The sequence below is a fragment of the Muscardinus avellanarius genome (genome assembly GCF_963383645.1).
Source record: "Muscardinus avellanarius genome assembly, chromosome: 2".
NCBI lineage: Eukaryota > Metazoa > Chordata > Mammalia > Rodentia > Gliridae > Muscardinus > Muscardinus avellanarius.
Window position 1 is genome coordinate 772,654 of NC_137787.1, and position 8,006 is coordinate 780,659.

The following is an 8,006-nucleotide window of genomic DNA, read 5'->3' on the forward strand; positions in this document are numbered from 1 at the left end:
TGGGATGCCGTTTGGACGCCTTCACTTGCTGGCCCTCCGCCTCTCCTCAGTAATGCATGCGGTTGCATGGAGTTTTCCCTTATGGCTCCCCATCTCTTCATCTTTACCGTGGCCTTTAGGATCTTAAATTTCTGGCCTGGATTACCGTAACCATTTTCCTCCTATATTTTGTTGTTATGGTGCTACTGGGGATTGAATCTAGCAGAGTTCCTCCAAGCTACACCCTCAGCCCTATTTTATTTTATTTTATTTATTTTTGAATCAGGATCTGGCTAAGTTTCTGAGGGCCTCGCTAAATTGCTGAAACTGGCCTAGAACCTGTGGTCCTCTTGTCTCAGCCTCCCAACTCTTGGGATTACAGGAGTGCACCACCATTCCTGGCTAGATTTGCATTTGAGTTAAAATTAATCCTCGAAACAGGTGATCTACACCTGCACGCTGCGGGCAGTCCATGCAGTTTTTTATTCCTCTAATGCCAAGGCCATGGTGCAGCCCCCCATTAGCCGGAGTAAAACTTCACCATCTAATCTGGTCGGCTGGCTTCCCCTGGGCAGGTTTAACAAAAGGAGAAACATAAAACCGGGAGTGGGATGTATAGAGGAAAGTTATGGATGAGCTACAGTTACAAAATGGAAGCCCGCCAATTTCTAAGTGAACTTGAAGCTTAATAGCGAAACTGGCTTCCCTTCTTACACTGCTGTGGGCCCTACATCCTGTGTCAGTCAGCACTGTTATCCTCCCTGAGTACCCTTAACAGGGTTAATTAAACATCTACTTCTTACTGTATCAACTTTAGACAGTATATATCTTCTTCCCATGAAAGACCAAAAAAAAAAAAAAATCCATTACCCTATCTTCACATATTTTCCTTCTTCCTATTAGTTACTTTAAAAAAATAAACTTGTCACAGGGCGTGGTGGCGCACGCTTGTAATACCTGCCCTTGGGAAGCTGAGACAGGAGGATCATGCAGGTTCGAAGCCAGCCTTGCTGGCTTAAGAGACCCTGTTTCCAAATAAAATATAAAATAGGTCTGGGAGTGTAGCCCGGATGTAGAAGGCCCCTGGGTTCCATCCCCAGTACCACCAAAAAAAAAAAAATAAAAAAAATAAATAAATAAAAATAAAAAGTTAACTTGTATAACATTTACAGTGAATTCTGGAAATTTTACTTTAAAAACTTTGTAATATTAATTATGTGGTCTGAAGAGTTAAATTTTTTTACAAATTAGCCTGGCAGTGGAGGCGCAGGCTTGTAATCCCAGCATACAGTAGGATGCAAGAGGAATGTGGTTCATGGACAGCCTCAGCTACTTAGGGAGCCCCTCTGCAATTCAGTGAGACTCGGTTTCAAAATAAAGATAAAAAATAGGGCAGGGGGTGTAGGTCAGAGGTTGAATGCCTCTGGGCTCCATCCTCAGACCCGCAAAAAAAAAAAAAAAAAAAAAATTACAAATTAAAGTTTTGTAAGAATGTGTTTTTAAAAGTCTCTAAGCTTTGTAAGTTCTAAAAGTTGAAAACTGCTTCACAGTGTTATGTCATTTTTATTTATTATAGCAATAATTAGTGCATTTTGATGCTTGGAGGAGACACAAGTCTGTGACATTTAAATGGCTACTTGAAGGAAAGCAACATATTCTAAGAATTGTTTCTAGTTCCCTGCATGCTTTTTGTTTATACTGACCTATTGCTGTCCAGGATCCAGTGCTGTGTGTGTGTGTGAGAGAGAGATTTCTGTTAGTATCTCTTTAATTTGTTAGTATCTGTCAGTAGATTCATGCAAAAGGATAAAAGCCATGAATGGCGAATCATAACACAGTGCACACATTTAACATGCCCCCAGCTTAGGAGGTGCTGGGCCCTGTACACTTTCCCTGGTCCACATGTTAGCACCCTGCCTTATCTGCAAGGGAATCTCTTGCCTGAAGGGTGCTTTAATTGGTCTCCTGTTGAAAAAATAGCCTTACCATATGTGTGCATCCTTAACAATATATTTAGATTATTATATAGAAAGGGATCCTGCTGGATTTCTTCCTTTTTTGTGTGTGTTGCTGGGGATTGATCCCAGGGGCATCCTACCTTCGAGGTATACCCCAGCCCTATTTTACTTTTTATTTGGAAACAGGGTCTTGCTAAGTTGCTGATAGGCTTACTAAATTGCTGAGGCTGGCTCTGAACCTGTGCAATCCTCCTGTCTCAGCCTCCCAAGCGCTGGGATTACAAGTGTGTGCCACCAGGCCTGGCAATCTTTTTAAATTTTTTTTTAAATTTTTAAACAGCTTCCTTACGTTATGGTTCTCTGGCCTCGAACCTACAATCCTCCTGCCTTAGCCTCCCAAGAACGTGGGGTTACTTTTGTGTGTCGCCCCAAGATCATCCTCTCTTCACGTTTGCTTTTCTCCATTCTCCAGGCAGGTGCTGTTAGGTTGGCTCAGGCTTTTTCTTTCAACTTTGCGCTCATATTTTTATCTTTTGTCTCTGCATGGCATTCTGAGTTATTTATTCAAATATATCTTCTAATTCATATCTTTTCAGTTGTGACTATCTGCCTGTTTTGTCCATCTACTGACTGTTTAGAAATAAACTTTTTCGAGTTGTAAGGTACATACAGTAAAATGTACCCACGCTGAGCGTGTGGCTCACTCAGTTTGAGGCAAATGTACCACCGAGGAAGCACAGACACAGTGAAGCCAAGAACATTCCATCGCCGCAGAGTTCTCTTTGTGCTCCGAGTCAGCCCTTCCCTCCTCCTGCCCCATCCTGGACCATCGCTGCTCTGGGGCCTGTCTGTGGAGTTGGGGTGGTGTCAGGAATCCTGCCGCGAAGGCTTCTGTGTCTGGTGCTGGTGGGCCAGGGTGATTTTGAGGTCCTCAGTGTCTGGTGTCACGGCACTTCTCATTGTCCAGTTGCACCCCTTTGTGTGGGCTTCTATTTGCCTATCTGACTCCCGTGGATGGACAGACGTTTGGAGAGCTTCCAGTGCAGAGTGCTTGCGAGGAGTGATGCTCAGAGGTTCCATGTGGACGTGCGTGCTCCTTTCTCTTGTCCTGGGGTCAGTGGCAAACTGCTTTCCAAAGAGGATACTAGTGCCGGGCGTGGTGGGCACGCTTGTAATCCCCGTGCTTGGGGGGCAGAGACAGGAGGATGGCGCAGGTCCGAAGCCAGCTGTGCGCGCTGGCTTAGGAGACCCTGTTTCCAAATAAAAATGTAAAAATAGGTCTGGGAGTGTAGCCCGGAGGTAGAAGGGCTTCCAGGAACCCCAGTACCACCAAAAAAACACACAAAAAAACAAAAAAACAAACAAAACACGCACACACACACACACACACACACACACACACAAAAAAAAAAACCCACAAAGAGGATGCTAGCAGCAATCACTGAGTTATTCTGTTAGCAATGCCGAGAGTTCCAGTGGCTCCACATCATTATCAACGTTTTGTGCTTTCATTTTTTTAGAGTTTAGTCATTCTAGTGGTTGTTCTGCTGGTACTGGAAAATTGCTCTGGTATTTCCAAAATGTAAGAAGCAGTCAGAGCCCGGGCGCTGCATGTGCTCAGGCAGGGCGGGGGCAGCTGTTACAATGCAGAGCCCCCTTCTTGCTCTTTGCCCTTTGTTCTAATATTTAACCTAGAGTAAGGATGTGAAGAAAATTAAGGCATTTAGCCTTAAAAGCCCTAGAGACGATTGAAGCCTTTAGCCCTAAATACACAGAGGCCGTCGGAGCCTCTGTTTCTGTCCTCTCCTCTGAGCCCGCCTGGGTGTAGGAAGGTGAACTCCATGTGAGGCTTCAAAGCACCCACGGCTGACGAGCAGCCAACACGGCCCCACACAGCAGAGGCAGAAGCCGGGTGGGTTATTGACCCCGCACTTAGCAGGTGCACTGTCTGGGGACGAGAGGCACCACCTGGCTAAGAAATGTTACTACCCATCGCCTTGGTAACACTGATAAGCTACCAATACAAAATCTACTTAAGGGCTGGGTCCCAGAAGGGGCAGAGCTCCACTTTGGGGCTCTCCAGCGTGCGTGCCTAGATGCTGCTTTCTCTCCTCTCCTCTTTCTATTTCCTACTGATTGTGTAATAAAGACGTGTTAAAGCTGCACCGAGCTGCCTAGTAGTTTAAATTTCCCTATTCAACAAAATTTAGTTGAATAAAGGAAAAGGGCCCACAGCACCATTTTTAACTGTAACAGTTGTGTAATGATAGCTCGCTATAGGTTTGGTCTGCAGGCTAGTCATGGTGATGAACATTTTTTATTTTTGCAGTTTTAGGGATTCAATTAATGTGTGTTCTACTACTATACTACACTGTCTCCCCAGCCCTTTTTTATTTCATTTTCTACAAAATTTTGAAGCTGGGTATAGTGGCACATGCCTGTGATCCCAGTACTTGGGAGGCTGAGACAGGAGGATTACAGGTTCAAAGCCAGCCTCAGCAAATTGGTGGGGCTAGCATCAACTTAGCAAGACTTTGCTTCCAAATATAAAATAAAAATAGGGCTAGAGGTGTAGTTCAGAGGTAGAATTCCCCTAGGTTCAATCCCCTGCCCCAGAAAATAATAATAACTAATATTTTTTTTTTTTTTTTTTTTTTGCGGTACTGGGGATGGAACCCAGGGGCATTCTACCTCCAAGCCACACTCCCGGCCCTATTTTTTAATTCTTTACTTTGAAACAGGGTCTCACTGAGTTGCAAAGGGCCTCACTAGGTAGCTGAGGCTGTCCGCGAATCATCCTGCTGTCTCAGCCTCCCAGCATCTGGGATTACAAGTGTGCACCACCATGCCGGGCTAATAATATTTTGAGAAAGATCTCACTAAGTTTCCCAGGCTGGCCTTGAACTTGTGATCTTCCTGCTTTAGCCTCTGAGTCACTGGTATTATAGGCATGTTCCACTGCACTGAACTGATGAAAATTTTATCATGTACTTTTTTTTTTTTACCATTTGCATGTCTTCTTTTGTGAAGTGTCTATTCAAAACTCCCCCCACCTTTTTTTTTGGTAGTACCGGAGAGTGAACCCAGGGGCATTTTAACTCTAAGTTAGACCTCCAGCCCTATTTTATTTTTTATTTGGGAATAGGTCTTACTAAGTTGCCGAGGGCCTTGCTAAGTTGCTGAGACTGGCCTCAAACCTGTGATCCTCTAGTCTCAGCTTCCCAAGTGCTGGGCTTTCATATCTGGGCAACCACACCCAGCTATTGTATTCTTAAAGTCTTCCTATATATTCCTTCTCATATTCTTTGTCTCTCTCCCTTTCCTGTCCTGGGGATCACAAATTCAGGGCCATGTACATGCTGGGCAAGTGTACTGGGGATGGAACCCAGGGGCTCAACCTTCAGGCTACAACCTTAGCGCTTCCCATTGTTTATTTATTTTTATTTTTTCATTATTTATCTATTTATTTTTTGTGGTACTGGGGATGGAACCCAGGGGCAGTCTACCTCTGAGCTCCACCCCCAGCCCTATTTTTTAAAATTTCTATTGGTGCATTATATTCATACATCATATTGAGGTAAAAAAACTTGTGTGTATAGACATGTACACATCACTGATTTAACCCCTACCATTCCCATCCCATTCCCTCCCCGTCCCTCCTTCCCTTCCTTGGCTTAGTGATTGACTTCGATATGTTTAAGTACATTGTGTGTTTTAGAGATTTTCCTCTTCCCCCCTCCTTTTTCCTCCTTTAGCTTGTCTTGTTTGCTCCTCTGTAGGATTTCCTTTTTCATCTAGAGTTCCTCCTATGACCCATTTTTCCCTAGCCCTCACATATTAGGGAAAGTATCTGATTTCTTATTTTTTTGTGACTGTCTAATCTCACTTAGCATAATGTCCTCCAGTTCCATCCATTTCCCTGAAAATGATGTAATTGAGTTTTTTTGATGGCTGAGTAAAATTCCATTGTGTACATATCCCACAGTTTTGTAATCCATTCATCTGTTGATGGACATCTTGGCTGGTTCCATAGTTTGGCTATGGTGAATTGTGCAGCTATGAACATAGATACACATGCAATAGTTTGGTAGTTTGGTCTCCTTTCTCCAGAAGTGATATTGCTGGATCAAATGCTAGATTTGTTCCCATTCTTCTGAGGATTCTCCATACTGTTTTCCAAAGTTGTTGCACTAATTTGCAATCCCCCAACAATGTCTTAGAGTTCCCACTTCTCCACATCCTCGCCAGCATCTGTTGTTGTGTTTTGAATGATTGCCATTCTACTTGGAGTTAGGTGAAATCTCAGGGTAGTTCTGATTTGCATCTCTCTGATTGCCAGTGATGTTGAGCATTTTTTCATGCATTTATTGGCCATTTGAATTTCTTCTTTTGTGAAGTGTCTATTTAGTTCACTTGCACATTTTGTTATTGGATGCTTTGTTTTCTTAGTGTTGAGTTTCTTGAGTTCTCTGTATATTCTAGATATTAGTTCTCTATTGGAGGGGTAGGTGGCAAAAATCTTCTCCCATTCTGTTGGCTCTCGAATGAGGTTCTTGACAGTTTCCTTTGCTGAACAGAAGCTCTTCAGTTTCATGCAATCCCACATATTGATTCGCCTTTTAATTTGTTGTGCCTTTGGGGTCTTGTTGAGAAAGTGTTTATCTGTGCCTATGTGTTGCAGTGTTGGACCTATGCCCTCTTCAAGGAGTTTCAAGGTCTCTGTTTTTTTTTTCCAAGTCTTTGATCCATCTTGAGTTGACTTTTGTACAGGGTGAAAAAGTGGGATTAACTTCCAATTTTCTGCATATGGTTAACCAGTTTTGCCAACACCATTTGTTGAAGAGGCTTTCTTTTTTCCAGTGTATGTTTTTGGTCCCTTTGTCAAAAATCAATTGGCTGAAAGTGTGTGGACTTGTTTCTGGGTTTTCTATTCTGCTCCATTGGTCTATGTGTCTTTTTTTGCGAGTACCATGCTATTTTTATTACAATGGCTTTGTAGTATAGTTTAAAGTCAGGTATTGTGATTCCTCCTGCATGGTTTTTGTTGCTGAGAACTACCTTGGCTATTCTGGGCTCTTTGTTATTCCAGATAAGTTTAAGGACTGACTCTTCTATGTCTGTGAGGAATGATCTTGGTAGTTTAATGGGCATTGTGTTAAATCTGTAGATCACTTTTGGAAGGATGGCCATTTTAATGATATTTATTCTGTCAATCCATGAACATGGAAGATCCTTCCATCTTCTAAGATCTTCGATTTCCTTTTTCAGTGTTTTATAATTTTATTTGTAGAGATCTTTTACCTCCTTGGTCAAGTTTATTCCTAAGTATTTCATTTTTTTGTGGGAGATCCTGAGTGGAAGTGTCTTCTGAATTTCTTTTTTAGTGGATTTATGGTTGGTGTACAGGAAAGCTTCTGATTTTTTAAGATTGATTTTGTATCCAGATACTTTGCTGAATTTGTTGATCAGTTCTGTAAGCCTTTTGGTTGAGTTTGTTGGGTTTTCTAAATATAGTATCATGTCATCTGCAAATAGTGAAAGTTTGAGTTCTTCTTTTCCTATTTGTACTCCTTTGATTTCCTTTTCTTGCCTTATTGCTCTGGCTAGAGTCTCTAGTACTATATTGAAGAGAAGTGGTGATAATGGACATCCTTGTCTCGTTCCTGTTTTTAGGGGGAATTCTTGAAGTTTTTCCCCATTTAACATGATGTTGGCGGTGGGCTTATTGTAGATTGCCTTAATAATATTGAGATATGTTCCTTCTATTCCAATTCTCTGCAGTGTTTTTATCATAAATGGATGTTAAATTTTATCAAATGCTTTTTCAGAGTCTATTGAAATGATCATGTGATTTTTGTCCTTGATTCTGTTTATATGGTGAATTACATGGATTGATTTTCGTATGTTGAACCAGCCTTGCATCCCTGAGATGAACCCTACCTGGTCATGGTGTATGATTTTCTTGATGTGGTTTTGAATGCGTGTTACTAGTATTTTGTTTAGTATTTTTGCATTCAAGTTCATCAAAGATATAGTCCTGTAGTTTTCCTTCCTTGAACTGTCTTTATT